This window comes from Neofelis nebulosa, chromosome 18, assembly GCF_028018385.1.
Source record: "Neofelis nebulosa isolate mNeoNeb1 chromosome 18, mNeoNeb1.pri, whole genome shotgun sequence".
In the NCBI taxonomy this organism is placed as follows: domain Eukaryota; kingdom Metazoa; phylum Chordata; class Mammalia; order Carnivora; family Felidae; genus Neofelis; species Neofelis nebulosa.
In genome coordinates, this window is record NC_080799.1 from 5,754,267 (window position 1) to 5,771,287 (window position 17,021).

Here is a 17,021-nt window from a genome sequence, read left to right on the forward strand (position 1 = left end):
GTCCTCAACTACCAATATAGGATATATTTTCCCCCCAGAGTAATCAGATCCCTCAGAAAAGAAACTTTCCATCTCTTACCTTGGCATCTGACTGCTGACATCCTGAGACCCGCCTGGAAGAAGGGGCTGAGGGTCTCCCAGTCAGCATGTAGGTACTCACACAACCTGGTGTTCTGCAGAGTGGTTGCACCCTTGACTTTGCCCTGTGCGCGCAGGTCTGGAATCAGAGAGGAAGTCTCTGGTCCAGTGGTTCTCAATGCTTAGTGTCCAGCATCAGCAACACCTAGAAATTTGTTAGAAGTGCCAATTCCCAGGCCCCATCCTGACTTGCTGCATCAGAAACTCTGGTTGGGGGGGTGGGCATCTGGGTGGCTCAGTCAGTTGAGCGTCTGACTTCAGCTCAGGTCATGATCTCACGGTTCAAGGGTTCAAGCCCTGCGTCAGGCTCTGTGCTGACAGCCCAGACCCTAGAGCCTGCCTCTGATTCCCTGTCCTTCTCTCTCTGCCCCTCTCCCACTCGTGTTCTCGCTCTCTCTCTCTCTCTCTCTCAAAAAGAAACCAAAAACAAAACAAAAAAACCTCTGGGAGTGGGGGCCCAGCAACCTCCAGGGAATTCTGATGCCTGCTCACGCTTGGGGACTACTCCTCTGGGCTTCTGTCGGGGAGCAGGGACTGCGTGGGTGCTCAGAGCGTGGGAGGGGACCTGAGGATCCAGGAGCTCTCGAGCAGGCCTTCCTCCGGTCTCCAGCATCTCCAGAAGTCCCTGGGCCCCTCTCTCCACAGCCTGAGATTTTGTAGTGGAAAGCAGTAATTTGGGGTCTTTCTTCCATCTCCAGTTTTCACTCCTCTGGTTTCCTAAGACAGTTTTAGCTCCTCCATTTGCTTTCCAGTCCCTGGATTTTATTGTTCTCTCCTCCTTTGCGGTGCTGTTTCTCCTTGCAGCGCATGTCCTTTTTAGTCCCTTGGCTGCCATTTTAAGTGAGGTTGCAGGAGGGTATTTAATCCACCAGGCTTAACTGAAGTCTCATGATATAGATTAAGTGAATAAAGCACATTGCAGGGTGAAAAAAAAACAACCCCAAAACTAGATTCTATATTAACAAAGAAAGAAATAAAAAGCACAAAACCACGATATATGATTTCTATATTTGTATGTGCCTGTACGTGTATTTTAATACATGGTATGGATGGATATACTCTCAACTCCTAATGTTACCTCATGGTAATTGTCTTAGGGAGGTGGGGATGGGGGGAGAGGGAGGGACACTATTACTTTTTAAATTTATTTACTCCTGAATTATTTGAATTACTACAAAGAACAAGTATTACTTGTAAAAAATTTTTTAATGTTGAAAATCTATTTGCTTTGCACGAACTGACCTTATTTATTTAAATTTTTTTTTTTTTTTTTTTTTTTTTTTTTTGGGACAGAGAGAGGCAGAGCATGAACGGGAGAGGGGCAGAGAGAGAGGGAGACACAGAATCGGAAACAGGCTCCAGGCTCCGAGCCATCAGCCCAGAGCCTGACGCGGGGCTCGAACTCACGGACCGCGAGATCGTGACCTGGCTGAAGTCGGACGCTTAACCGACTGCGCCACCCAGGCGCCCCCTGACCTTATTTATTTAACTCATTTAAGCTTATTTATGTATTCTGAGAGAGAGCAACTGGGGTAGGGGCAGAGAGAGAGAGGGGAGAGTGTGAATCCCAAGCAGGTTCCCCACCATCAACGCAAAGCCCCATGTGGGGCTCAAACTCATGAATTGTGAGGTCATGACTTGGCCCGAAACCAGGAGCTGGGCGCCCAACAAACCAAGCCACCCGGGCACCCCTATTTATTTATTTTTTAAACATGTTTATTTACTTTTGAGAGACAGAGAAAGAGAGTGCAAGCAGGGGAGGGGCAGAGAGAAAAGGAGACAGAGGGTCTAAAGCAGGCTCTGTGCTGACAGCAGATAGCCTGATGTGGGGCTCAAACTCACCAACCGAGAGATTGTGACCTGAGCCGAAAGTGGGCGCTCAAATGACTGAGCCACCCAGGCCACCCTGAACTGACCTTTTTAAATTTACACAGTGGCCTGTGTGACCCATCCAGGGGTGGGAGGGTCTGGGGTTTCAGGGAAGAAATAGCCCTAAGTCCCAGATGTTGTCTCAGATTTAGGCTGGGCCCAAACAAAGTCAGAAAGATCCAAATATTCAAGTACCCAAAGTACCTGCTTCTATCCGTATATTTGGTATAGAATAAAAGAAGTGTTCTTGGGGCGCCTGGGTGGCTCAGTCGGTTGAGCGTCCGACTTCATCTCAGGTCATGATCTCGCAGTTCGTGAGTTCAGGCCCCACGTCAGGCTCTGAGCTGACAGCTCAGAGCCTGGAGCCTGCTTTGGATTCTGTGTCTCCCTCTCTCTGTCCCTTCCCTGCTTGTGCTCTGTCTCTCTCTGTCTCTCAAAGATGAATGAACGTTAAAAAAAAAAAAAAGTGTTCTCATCCCTAGCTGGAGATTAGACTTGTCCTGGAGTACAGAAGAATGTGAGCAGCCACAGAAACAACAAAACACCTCACTGCCCCACCCATGGACTAATTAAATCCCAGGCAATTCTAATGTGCAGCAAGGGTTGACACTCATTTATGCAGATGTTATTTTAATCCCTTAAAAAAAATTTTTTTTTAACATTTATTTTTTGAGAGACAGAGACAAAGCATGAGCAGGGGAGGGGAAGGGCAGAGAGAGAGGGAGTCACAGAATCCGAAGCAGGCTCCAGGCTCTGAGCTGTCAGCACAGAGCCCGCCATGAGGCTTGAACTCATGAAGTGTGAGATCATGACCTGAGCCAAAGTCGGACACTTAACTGACTGAGCCCTTAACTGATTTAATCTCTTTTTAAAATCAGAAAGATTAGCTCTCTGAGGTCACTCGGATCTTAAAAACAGATCGCTTTGCTAGATTTTTAAATTCTTTAACTTTCTGACATCAGATAGCACAATACTGGGGAAGTTTTTAGTCTGTCTTAAAATACTACCTAGATTTGGCTTTGCAAGAACCACAGTGATCAACTGTGCACTATATCTCATAGCATTTGCAAGCTGAATGCTCTCTCATGGGCCTCAGAGATAATGCGACTCTTCATTTTACAGATGAGGAAATGTCGCCCAGAGGTATTCTCTCACAGATTTACTAAACTGGGGGGGGGGGGGGGAGGGTGGAGAAAGAGAGAGAGAGAGAGAGAGAGAGAGAGAGAGTGTGTGTGTGTGTGTGTGTGTGTGTGTGTGAGAGAGAGAGAGAGAGAGAATGAGAGAGGAAGAGAGAGAGAGAGAAAGTGAATATTGTAAAAGACTTCTATTACTTTTACAAGTGTATGTAACTGGTTTATTCTATATTATGACAGAAACATTCTCTAAAGATCAGTTTTACTTAACCTTGAAAAAAAAATCAGTCAAGGTCCAAATGAATTGAGAATTGCTCATCTATTCTTCCTTGTGGATTTGTACTAACTCAAGTCCTGGCCTTGGCCTCTTGCAGAAAACAAAGAATAATTTTCTTTAAAAAAAAATTCTGTATCTTTATCCAATGTGCTTCTCTAAGCTTCTTCTTTGCCAGCTTTACTGAAAGTATTTTGTTTCAGAGAGAAATCCTCTCGGCTTAACCTGCAATGTCCCAGAACAAATGGTGTGCTGTGTGAGCCAGGCACTAGATTGCCAGCTTCTGTGTCTGAGAGCCACGGAAGGCTTGAGGTCAACGTGTTTTCCTTACTGAGGTCAAAGTGAGTAACAAGAGAAGGTACTTCACAGCAGGAAACAGGTCACTCATGTAATGAGCTAGGACTCTTAAGTTCAGGAGGGAGGAAGGAAATTAATGCTCATTGGGTGAAAATTTATTCTTGGGTTTTCCTCTATTAAAATCACATTACATTTCCGATCTACGCCATTACAAACAACATAACATGTGGTATGTTATCTCAAATGTACATTTATGGCTTCTTAGGCATATCTGTTAACCTACATGTATATTTACATCCCATGCCTGCATTATTTAGATGTACGTATTCCCATATGTACAAAAGTATGTCCTCATGTACGTGGTCTCATGTGTACTTTTGTGTTGCATCACGTGTATACTCGATCATTGGCATATTTTTTCCTATTTTTATTAAGATTTATTGAGGTATAATTTACATGAAATAAACACATATTTGAACTGTACAATTTATAAGTTTTTATATATGTATACACCCATGAAACCATTACCACAATCAAGATAATGAATACATCCACCTTCCCAAGTTTCTTTTTGGCCATCTGTAATCCTTCTCAGTCCCTCTCCACTCTCCTATTCCCCCTGCTGATCTGTTTTAATTTTGCATTTTGTAGAATTTTATACAAATGGAGTCATGAGTACTACTCTTCTTTCTCTGGCCCCTATCAGTCAGCATAATTATTTTCAGATTCACCCATATTGTTACACATATTGGTGGCTCGTTCTATCTTGTTGCTGAGTATTTACCACAATTGATTTATTCAACCACTTATTGATGAACATTTGGATTATTTCCACTTTCTGACTATTATGAATAAAGCTGCAATAAACATTCATGTACAAGTCTTTGTATGAACACAGCTTCCTTTCTCTTTGGTAAATACCTTGAAGTAGAGGGGATGGTTCATAAGTTAGGTGTATGTTTAACTTTTTAAGAAACTGTCAAACTTTCCCATAGTAGCTGTACCATTTTCTACTCCTACAGTTAGGGTTAGGGTTATATGAGAGATCACCCTGGCCAACACTTGGTGTGGTCAGACTTTTTATTTTAGACATGTTAGTGGGTGTGTACAGGCATCCTGTGGTTTAAATTTGCATTTATTCAATGACTAATGATGTTGTGTATCTTTTCATGTGCTCATTACCCATCTGTATATCATCTTTGGTGAAGCATCTGTTCAAATCCTTTGCCACTTATTTATTAGGTTGTCTCTTTTCTTATGATTAAGTTTTAAGACTTTTTATGAATTCTGGATACAAGGACTTGGTCAGCCCTGTAATTTGAAAATATTTTCTCCAATTCTATGGCATTTAAAAAAATTTAACAGTGTCTTTCAAAGAGCACAAGTTCCTAATTTTTGTGAAATCCAATGTATTACTCTTAGAAATGGATTGTTCTGTTGGCTAAGAAATCTTCACTTGATCTTAGCCAAAAGGCCGAGAAGCGATTGTTGGCTAAGAAATCTTTGCCTATTCCAAGGTCACAAAGATTCTCCCCTATGTTTCTTTTTTTAATTTTTTAATGTTTATTCATTTTTCGAGACACAGAGCGCGAGCAGGGGAGGGGCAGAGAGAGAGGGAGACACAGAATCCAAAGCAGGCTCCAGGCTCTGAGCTGTCAGCACAAAGCCCAACATAGGACTCAAACCCACGAACCGTGAGGTCATGACCTTAGCCGAAGTCGGATGCCTCCCCGACTGAGCCACCCAGGCGTCCCGTCTCCTTTGTTTCTTCTAGAAGTTTTATAGCTTTAGGCTTTATATTTAGATCTATGATCCATTTTGGATTACTTTTTAATATCACGTGAGATATAAGTCAAACTTCATTTGTTTTTGGCATAGATACAAAATATTTTTTACAAAATGTTCCTTGGGGCACCTGGGTGGCTCAGTCGGTAAGCGTCCGACTTCGGCTCAGGTCATCATCTCCTGGTTCGTGAGCTCAAGCTCCGCATCAGGCTCTGTGCTGACAGCTAAGAGCCTAGAGTCTGCTTTAGATTCTGTGTTTCCCTCTCTCTCTGCCTCTCCCCTGCTCACACTGTGTCTCTCTCTCATAACTAAATAAACATTAAAAAAAATTTTTTTTTTAATTCTAAAAGATGTTCCTTTCTCCACTGTACTTTTACACCTTTGTCAAAAATCAATTGACTATATATGTGGGGTCTATTTCTGGACTCTCTAATCTGTTCCATTGATCTATTTGCTTATTATTCCTCCAAAACCACATTATCCTCATAATTGCAGCTTTAAAACAAGACTTAAAATCACATAATGTAAATCCTCCAAATTTGTTCTTTTTTTTCAAAAGTGTTTTGGCCATTCTAAGTCCTTTGAATTTCCATATGAAATTTAGAAGTAGACTATCAATTTCTATAAAATAGCATGGTAGAGTTTTTATTAGGATTGCACCGAATCTATAGGTCAATTTTGGAAGAAGTGACAATGGTGAGTCTTCTAATCCACAAACGCAGCGTATCTCTCCATTTATTTACATTTTAATTTTTCTCAGCAGTATTTTGTATTTTTAATGTACTAGTCTTGCACATCTTTTGACATTTATTTCTTTTTTTAAGTTTATTTATTTTTGAGAGAGAAAGAGAGCAAGTGGGGGAAAGGCAGAGAGAGAGGGAGAGAGAGAAAATCCGAAGCAGGCTCCACACTGTCAGCATGGAGCCTGATGCAGGGCTCAAACTCACGAACGTTGAGATTATGACCTGAGCCAAACTTAACCAACTGAGCCACCCAGGTGCCACAATATATATATTTCTAAGCATTTCATAGTTTCGTTGCTATCATATATTTTTAAATTTCAATTTCTAATTGTTGCTAGTATATAAAAATGCCACAGATTTGTGTCTGTTGATCTTGAATCCTGAAATCTTATTAGTTCTAGTAGCTTTTTTTTTGCAGATTCCATAGGATTTTCAGTGTAGATAATCATAGAGTCTCCATAGTTATTATTTCTGGTGTTTATTAATCCTTCACAGACCCATATTACTACCACTTGGTATAGTTTTTCTTATGCCTGAAAATTACCTTTAATATTTCTCACACCATGGATGTTCTGGTGACAATTTTTCTTTCTTTTCTTTTCTTTTCTTTTCTTTTCTTTTCTTTTCTTTTCTTTCCTTTTCTTTCCTTTTCTTTTCTTTTCTTTTTTCTTTTCTTTCTCTTTCCTGTATGTCCGAAATGTCATATTTTGCTTTTGTTTTTGAAAGATATTTTCACTGGGTTATGAAATTCTACATTCACAGATTTTCTTTCAGTAATTTAAAGATGTTCTGACTGCTTGTAAGATTTTTCTCTTTATCAGTGGTTTTAAGAAATTTAATTATGATGTGCCTTAGTGTAGTTTCATTTATGTTTATTGTGCTTGGGGTTCACTGAGCTTCCTAAATCTGTGAGTTTACAGTTTTCATCAATTTTGGAAAATTTTAGAACGTTATTTCTGCAAGCATTTTTTCTGTTCTCTTTCTCTATCTTCTCCTTCAAACTCCAATGACCTCATTGGCTTATTTTAGATTACCTAAAAAATAAATAACTGTAGCCCATAGATGGATGGGACACAGAGAAGGTAATACAACTGGTCTTTGATTTATCATAGCAAATGAGATGGAGAAAGAGATAATCAAGGCGAGATGGGTAATGTGCTGGGTGAGAAGTCAGAAGCTCCTTGTTTGAACTGCACCAAAGTTAACTATGCAACTTGACATTCGCCCCTTTATCTTTTTGGATCTCAATATTCTCAACTGTGAGATCTGGGAGTTGTTCTAGGTGACACTTGAAGTTCTCATCAACTTACATAGTTTTTGATCCTGGGTGAATTCTGTTGAGAGGAAAGGGGAAAGAAAGGACTGCATTCATTCTCATATCTTCACATGTGTCTAGTATCCATTCATCTTCTCCCTTCTTAGCGTAACGAGTTTGAGCAATCTGAGCTCAACAGTTAGGGAACTTGGTTATTTGGACCGATCCTCTCTTTGAAAACAACTAAAAGCTGAATTTTTAAAAATTCCTTAAAAACACCAAAGAGTCTGACAAGGTTGTGTGAAATTACTAGGCAAATCAGGAACTGAAAGAAATAAGCAGAATACTGAAGCCACACTTGCCTGTCCAGGGAACTGATTTATTATTGGCCTAGATCCCTAAAGATAAGGATGTTCCCAGTGACTGAGAATTTGATGACATAATTTATCTTCATCCAATGGATGGGACAGTGACCTTAAGAACACGGTCCATCTCTACAGTGAATTCCTTATTTAATATTAGTTGTGTTCGAGGATTGGATGTTCTGTCTGGAACAAAAACTGTCATTATGTAAGAGAGCTCAAGCTGAGCTTTTAGATCATTAAACTACTTGACATGACTCTAAGTTCTTATTTCACAGCCAGAAATTCTTAAACCATATTCCTAGGCCTTCCATAGGTTCTGGAAAAGATGTGCAATTTCGCTGGGCAGGACCTCCCCCTCATTCTGCCACTTACTTTCCCAGTTGCTTTCATTTCTCCCAACTGTCAGGCATGTTGTGAAATTGAGTTTCAGTATCATTCTATTCCAATCCATCAGCTCAGATACTAATCATGAAACAGGTCAATGCGTTAGCTCCCAACAAAGCATTTCTGTTTTAGATTTGCCAAAATAGACTTCCAAAGGCATGTGCTTATAAGGATGATTGATGAGTCAACAAAACTTCAGTGGGGTCACTTTTAATTTGGGCCTGGGAAAACTAACAAGCCCTTTGTACCTCCCGGTTGTCAACAGTGGCCCACACGAGTAGGAGGCATCACAGAAATAACTCCTGTTCAATCCAGGCCAACTCAAAGATTCCCCAGGCGTCGTGCTTATAGCTTGAGAATTATGGCAACCAGGATATAAGCAGTGCTGGAGGTAAATGTTCTCATTCTTTTGCTTTGTATTTCCAAAGTTCCATTTACAACGTCCGTTACATGTGTGTCTGTGTGGCTTAGATGGTGACTGAGGCTCCATAAGGAGTGTTAATTGCAATGATGTAGAGAGAATAGTTGAGGCTTATGTATCCTAGTGGAAAAGCCTTTTCAGGCCTGTTCTCTGTTTTCTGCTCCTTCTCCTCAAAGGATGCCCTTTTAAGGTTTTTATTCTCCGGAGTGAGGCTGTTATTCCATTCTCTAATTCCCCAAGAGGCAGTCAAAATTAGGAGGGCTTCTGTCTCTATTGCTTTTCCTGGACTTACACATCTCCAATGTATAATTACAATTGCAACATAGTAGTAGTCTTTCCTGTAGTTTTCAGAAGCAAATTAAGCTATCAATAAACCTTCTAGATCAAGAAGTTAGGAATGCATCTTTTACTCTAAATCAGTATACCGCCTATTCATGGGAATGATGTTTTGGGAAGCATACAGCCCCTCTACCACAACACACCTTTCACAACGAATATTGAGCTTTTACAACGTGCCAGGCACTATTCTAAGCCAGAGACACAGAAGTTAATAAAAACAAAGTATTTATCCCTTATCATTATCCAGTTGAGATAATACTCCCTGACCAGTTTACTCTGTGAGCATGATCTTCAGCAAGACTCAAAGCACTGTGAATTACATTTATGTAGCAATTGGAGGATTTACATTGATCTCAACTGCAAAGGAAATGGCAATGTCCCTACCTTACTACCCACCCGCCATGACACCTAGCAAACACATACATTCTTTATACTACGTGGCTTAGGTGCTTTTCAAACCAGGACTCATGATACTGCTTATTTGTTTAAAAATAAACACTAAACATCAAAACATTAGCTGCAGTCTCAAGTAGCATACTCAATGCATATTTATTTTGTTACAGCGTTTGGAAAGTGAGAGGATTCTTTTTAGTGCCAAAATAGCAAAGAAAAATATGAAACACAATAAAGAGACTGGAGCCTAAGCTTTGACCTAAAGTGCTACACATTGACTCTGATTCTTTTTGCTTTCATATGCCACGAGAGGTTCTTTTTTTTTTTTCTTTTCCTTTTGGCATTAAATTGACCTTATCTGTCAAACCCAAAGACTCAAGGCTGCAATACAGCATTATGCCTTTGTTCTCATAACCCTTTTACTACCTTATGTAGTTTTCAGGAAGCTAGACTTAAAAAAACCAATCATAACACAGTGTCTCTTTCCACCAAAGATTTTTTCCTTCATTTTAAGAGTTTTAAAATATTTTGTAATGAATTCCAACCGGGATGCACATGGGTTGGGCAGTGGAACAAGGATCATTTAACTGGCTCTTGGTGAAGAAGAAGGAAAATCTTAATAGGAGAACGTATTTATTTAGGTTGCTTGCATTTAAGAGAAATGTCCTTTTCCCCCTTCCACTCAGATGGGCTGTTCATTAGCTAGACTGAATCACAAAGCAGAAACAGAAAGAGTCTGGTTGGAAGCTGCCACCTCTTCAACAAAAGCAGCCACGTACATGAAGGGTTTAATTCGCTTCATGTGGTCCAGGGCTGAGTGGAGAAGGCAATGGGACATCTGGAACATAGATGAACATATTCCCTGATGGAGGCTGGGAGCAGTGCAATTCCTCTCTGATTAGCAATCTAAAACATGTACTCTCTTTGCACCTTTCATTCAGCCAGAGAGAGGCTGTTCCAGGTATGAACATCAAGATTCCATGGGGAATAAGTAATTCAGCTGAGATGAAAGAGTATTTCAGCTCAGAGCTCAAGGAAACTCCGAACCTAATATGTTGAGAATAAACATCTCCTATTATGGAGAACTTGTTTTGGCTCTAACCCTCTATTACCAACTGCTCTGAGGGCTCGGAACCTCTGATAGTGCTGGGAGAGAGGTTCATTCTTTTAAATTTCACCTTAACCCCTGCCAAGTGGTGTTATAGAACAAGCAGGAAAAAATGCTAACCCTTCCTCCACCATTTCTGTAACACTTCCATCTGGGTATCCATCTGGGAGAATTTCAGAAAGTCTGGAATGTGTAGACATTTCAGACACAAATTCCCACTTTCCTTTGCTCAATTAAAACTGAACATTGTTACTACTTACACTTTGTTCATTCTTGCAAGTAGCTTACTATGGTCACCTGGCCAAAATAATGACCCTGTCTTTCCTTATGCAGACTAGGTGAGTGACATCTACTGGAAATGAGATAAATTTATCCTAAGGTATCCTTGGAAACAAAGAACAGATTTGGAACAGAGGACTAAAAGTCAGACATTGCTAACTGCATATCTTGTTTTCCTCCAAGGACTTCAACTTTTTCTTCTCTTGCCTGCTCCTTCGGATATTCAACATTCCTATCAAGTATACCTTCCACTATCTTTTTAAAGGGCTAATTCCCAACTTTTCCATGAAAAAGTCCCTTGCCAATCTAACATAGTGACTTTCCTCCTGCCAAACCACCAAATAAATCATACATTGAACAAAATCTTCTGTTTTTCTCTCAAAGTACTACCACTATTGTGCACATCCAACGAGATACTCATTGAAAGGAGAATGTACATCAGACCTAGATGTTGCCCTTACGGAGCTTGTAGTCCAGTGGAGAAGATAGTTATATTACAAGCTGAAAGTAGTAAGGAAAATAGAGAATGCAAAGATAAACTACTGTCCTTTACAGTGTCACTTTGGACTGAGCAAAATCAGGGTAAACTTTGGGAAGAAGGCAAGGTGTGTGGAGAGCTGTGACGGATGAATGGCTTATGTGGCTCTAGAATTGGCAGAAAGGTCATTCCAGACATAGGAAACAACGCGGGCTCCAAATCTGAAGGAAGGAAAGTATGGATCATGTGTGAAAAGCATCAAATAGTTTCCTTTGATTACAGGGAAGTGATCAAGGAATATTTTATAAAATGGGGTTAAATAGGAAACTGGGGGTCACATAATGGAGACCAAAGAGTTTACAAATTTGCATCGGGACACACGGGAGGTTTCTGAGGAATTATATGCCTTCGGGGCTGTATTTCAGGAAACTGACCTGGGAACAGCATGTATGCTGAAATGGAGGCAGTGGAGTTAGAGAATCCAGTTAGGAAGCAGTTGTATAGTTTAGAACAGAAGTAATGAGGTTGTGGCAGTGAATGGAGAGTTGACAGATTGTAAAAATACAACTGGAACTCAGAAACTGATGAGAATTTGAATGAACCTGGAGGGCGGGAGAGGAGACACTGATAACTCCAAAGTGTTCAATTTGGAGGACTTGGAAAGCGTTAACACATCGCCGCAGGGAATACAGGAGGAAGGAAAGAGAAATGAAGAAGAGAACAATGAATTTCGTTGAGAACATGTTGCGTTAGAAGTGGAGGTGGTATATCACTGACATGTCCAGCATGCAATTGGTTTATGATGTTCCCGAGCTCTGTGTAGATCAGGGGCAGAGTCACTAATGTAGAGATCGTTGCTAAAAGCATAAACCTTGTTAAGGTAGAGAGCACTGTGAGAGAAAGGAGAGAGATAAGACAACTCAACTTTGGACACATTTACTGAAGGGGTAGGCTAGGAAAAAAGACCCAGGGAACAAACAGAAAAAAAAAAAAAATGCTCTGAAAGCAAGGAAGAAAGCCAGAAGAATACGCTATTATAGAAACTAACAATGGAAAAGTTTTGTTTGTTTGCTTGCTTGTTGTGGAAAAGTTTTAATAATAATAATAAAAAAGACTTAGCTAACAATGTTGAATGCTGTAATGAGTTCTAGGAGAATTACAAAAAGTGGTCTTTGGATCTGGTGTGGCAAATTACTGATTTTTAAGAAAGCCGCTTTTGAAGAAGCCAAGCATTTTAAAGGGTTAATGAGTAAGTTAGGGAGTGGGACAGAGAAAAGAGCCCTTGACTGGGAACCAGAGACCCTGAGTTCCAGCTTGGCCTTGCTGTTAAGCTGCTGTATGACCTCTTAACCTCTCTTGAGCTGTTTCTCAGTCTTCAAAATTCTATAAAATCTCTCCTGACTACCATTTCCAAAGATTCAAGTAAGCTAACTATGGACCTAAACTCTACGGAGATCCTGAGCTACCGATTTTTATTGGGTATATGCCAATTTCAATACTTGTAACTTGTGTAAAAGTGAGGCTCTAAGTGTTTCCTAATACAAAATAATTCAGACCGTATTCTTCAAGTATCTGCTTCAAGGAAACCTTCCTCCAGCCTCCTCCCATCCCCAGTCCTTTACTTCTAAAAACTAAGCTAAGATAGTGTCTCTAGTTTATCCAGCAACTTGTCCTATTGCCTAAAATCAGGGGGTGCCCCCAAAAGCCTTTTTTGTTTGTTGAAGTCTATTGGGTAGTATTAACAATCAATCCCCAAATCATGGCTTTCCAGCCACGTATGATCATATTCTTGTACATTTTCTGAAACTCAATGTCTCATATCACAAAATCAAACCAGAAATATGTTATTCAAGAAGAACCCAGATGCACTGAAGAAAGAACATTTGCTTTATCTGGGGGCTTTTAATCTATCAGGATCCTATAGCAATATAAACTCAGAATCACTGAAATGTTAAGTACTATAAAACTTTTAGTTGGGTTCAAGCACATAGTTTCGTAATATATTCGAAGTTAGTGTAGGTGTGAAGTAGTTCGATTGAATCTTGCGATTAAAGTTAAAAAACAATGCTTTAACACACACACACACACACACACACACACACACACACACACAGACGAGGATAGGATAACTTTCTCTTGTTGAGACACCAGTAAATTTTCCTGGAGTTCTCATCCCTTGCCTTTCTTTCCTCCAGAGAGGTTGGCCTGTTCTTTCTCAAGAATTCTTGTTTTAATTCCAAATGGATATTGTGGAAAATAAAGGGGAAAAATTTTAAGTTTGTTTTTGAAAGAACATATAACTCAGCTCCAAATTCAGTGGAGAAAAGGAGAAAAAAAAGGACAGTTAGCATCTTTTGTGCACCTGTTATATGCCCAACATGTTCATGTACATTATCTTACTCAAGCCTGACAATAAGACTTTGCAGTAAATTTAGCTTTGGTGTTAGAGATAAGAAAAATGAGGCTCAGGGAGGTTAAGCTATCCTCTCAAGGTCAAATGGCAAGTTATAAAACTAGGATCGAAACAAGAGCTGAAACAAGACTCCAAAGCTCAAGCATGTTCTACTTTACCATACAGTTCAGTCTAGTGAAAAATTCACTCTTGAAAAGGTCTTAGCATTTGAGGCATAAAAGAGTATTTGTTACAATTCACTGGAGCCTCCAAATTCTGTTGTATCTGCACTGAGTCCGATCGAAAAAAAATTAAACAAAACAAAAACATCCCAAAACATCACACACACTCTTAGTTCCCCTCCCAACTGAAATTCAGTAGGGAGGACAGTTCCTGAGTCATGTTCACAGAAAGCTGTCCTTGGATTCTGTTATTGAGCTCACACCCCCATTCCTGACTTCCCAAGTGGCACCGAGAAAGAGAAGAGGAAATGTAAGAAAAGTATAAGATGGGATCCTCTGACACCGTGGTGGAAATTAGCACATTTCCCAGAAGACCAAGATAAAAATGCATGTGAGAAGAACAAGGGAAGCAAACAGATGGGGCAATAAAATGGAGGCGGAATGAGCTCATCAGGATTTCCAGCACACGGTTTAAGTCCATACTGGGCTCTCAGCTGACCTGGGAGCCAGGAGACATAGTGAATGAGTGGGTGGTTACTATGCTGCAGCATCAGTTACACGAAGAGATTAGGTGGAGCTGATTCACTGCGGCAGGATCGGCACGACTTTTCAAGTGGAGGAAAATCTGTGGGCCCTGGTCTCAGCCACTCGCATAACCATCCTTATGGACAGCATGAGTCACATGTGTGGGATCCTGCAGGTAGACAGTATTGTGCCGTGAGTAAACCAAGGGCAAGCTTTCACGTTGCCGAGAGCAGGTCTCAACCACAGCTACGGCACATCTTTGTGTGAAGGTTTATCCGCCGGATACGCAAACACCCCGCCTTCCCATACTCCTCCTGGGCTACAGGTGGTTCGTAACACAAACAGAAAGGACAAGGCTCCGGAACGTTCGTCACACCGAACAGTGATTCTTTTCCAAACTATCAGACCCCGGAAGGGTCTTTGGAAGAGTCTAGTCTAAGCTCCTTACCTGATACACAGCAAACTGAGGTCCAGGGAAGAGGAATGACTTGCCCCAAACCACTCAGCTAGTGACAGAGTGGGCATGAGGACTCAGTTCCCCCGTTCCTAAGCCAGCAGACTCTCTGCTGCACCAGCAAGCCAAAGTCAAACCCTAAATAGCATATACCCTGTGAACTAAGCCCTCTAATTATACTGCCTCCAAAGGAAATAACATCTTAAATGCCTGGGTCTCTCTCTCCAGGCTTTGGCAATTTCACTGACAATTTCCCGTACTGGAATCTCTTTTGAGAACTTTAAGAGTAATTATTTTCGGATATATGCTTTGTTATTTTTATGCCTTCTTACACACTGCTTTCTTTGTTCATGAGAAAATTAGGATTCTGGAAATACACTTGACTTTATTTAATTATTAAAGGAACAAGCATCCATTTCAAGTAGTTGCGAACGTAAATGTCATCGGTGTGCGTCAAGAATGGATGTATGGGAACAATATAGGCTATATTACTCTATTTTGACATCCAATTAAGATCCACTTTGGTCTCAGGAAAAATCTGCAAACCTATGGAGTGAAAACTGAAGAGCGAAATCCTTACCTGGATCATTCTGAACATGTCTGGATTTGGTGCCTTTATGGAATCATCTAAAACATAACATTTTTTAACATGTTTTGCAACCTGACTGCCTTCATTATTGCAGCCTGTGTATATGTGGGCTCGCTGGAACTTTGGGGGTTTTCAAGGAGCTGAGGTAAGGATGTAGAAGGAATGAGCCCATTCAAGGTCATGCTTACTAGGTGACCCCAACCAGCAGCAGCATAAGCCCATTACCCAGTCTCCCTCCTCCCCACCTCATAACTTTCTTACAAACTTATATTCTTACCTGAGCCATCATCACTTCCATTGTCCTCTGCTTTGGGTGTTGTGGAGAACAGATTTTCTGGCTCTAATGTTTATCCATGAAGAGATTTCCACGAATAGAACTTTCCTCGTAATTTAGTAACATTGTCCTTGAAAACCCCACGACTATTTACATAACAGAAGCTATTGTTTGAAGTGCAAAGCAGGTCAAAATTTGGTTTCTGGAGATTAATCACTGCGGTCTGTTTTATATTATCATAATAATTTCATTTATTTTGATACAATTTGTTTTCAGCATCAACCTCAGCTTCTGTGCACAAGTGACAAATCCATTTGTTTCTGGTATAATGGATAATGTGATTAATGACCTTGCAACAGGATTTCTTAAAAACACGGAGGAAAAAAAAAGCTTCCATTTATAATGTGCAGTAAACCAGCTCAGTCTGTAGCTGTGCCTCAAAAATCCCTCTGAACTTGTTTGCACGCCACAGCCAAGATTTTCAAACAAATTTGCTCCTGCCTTTTGGGGTTTCTGTCCAAAGCTGTGCTCTCCAAGAACGAGCGGACAGCGGCGTCAAATTGGGAAAGTGGATCTACGGGCAGCCCGCTCGCAAGGGTGGGGCCCCGGTATACTACGCGGTGCCATCTCCGTGGCCGCGCTCCGACGAAGCCAAGGAGCCCAGGCCTCGCTGAGTAAGGTCACACCACCTGCTGGGCTGTCGCCGGGCCCGCACGCGACGGCTCTGCGGGCGGCCTCGTGACTCCGGCCCCCGCGCCGGGCCCCCCGGTGGGGGCCGCGCGCGCGCGAGGGTGTGCGGGCGCCCCCTCCGCGCAGTCAGCATCCGGCGCGCGTTTCCGGTGCCCGCGGACCTGAGAAGTCTTCCGCAGGCGGCGGGTGGGAGTGGGGACCGGGGCGGGGGGGGGGGTGGACGTGCACGGGGGCGACCGTCGTGCGTCTCCTTCCCGCCTTCGGGTGACGCGGGCGCGGCGGCCCGCACCGGGAAGCCCACGAGGCCCGCGGGGGAGGAGGGGTCTCTCGACGGCAGCCTTGGGTTCGGGTTCCTCCTGGGGCTCCTCCTCACTGTCCTCACTTGGGGGGCGGGGGTCCCTCCCCACGGGGGCGGCGGTGGCCGCTGAGCGAGGCCTCGCGCCGCGCCGGAAACCCAGAAGGCGCCCCGGGGAAGCTCCCGGCTTCTCTTCAGCCCGCGACGCCTGCGTCCTCGGGTGGGTCCTCGGGGCGCCTGGACACGCCGGCCAAGGCTCGCGAAGGCACTCGAGAGTGTTTTTCCCCCCTTTTTCCTCAGATCTTCCTTGCTGGGGGCCCCGGGACCCCGCGCTCGCGCCCCCGGCTCTGGCCCACAGG

General features: G+C 42.2%; 1 long non-coding RNA gene across 1 annotated transcript in view; it reads right to left on the minus strand.

The window, feature by feature from the left end:
* Window positions 1-17,021, minus strand: part of LOC131500833 (uncharacterized) — a 33,099-nt gene extending 16,078 nt beyond the window's left edge. Inside the window, exon 1 of the long non-coding RNA XR_009256490.1 lies at window positions 15,681-17,021. This is a non-coding gene — a long non-coding RNA (uncharacterized LOC131500833). The remainder of the gene's footprint in view (window positions 1-15,680) is intronic.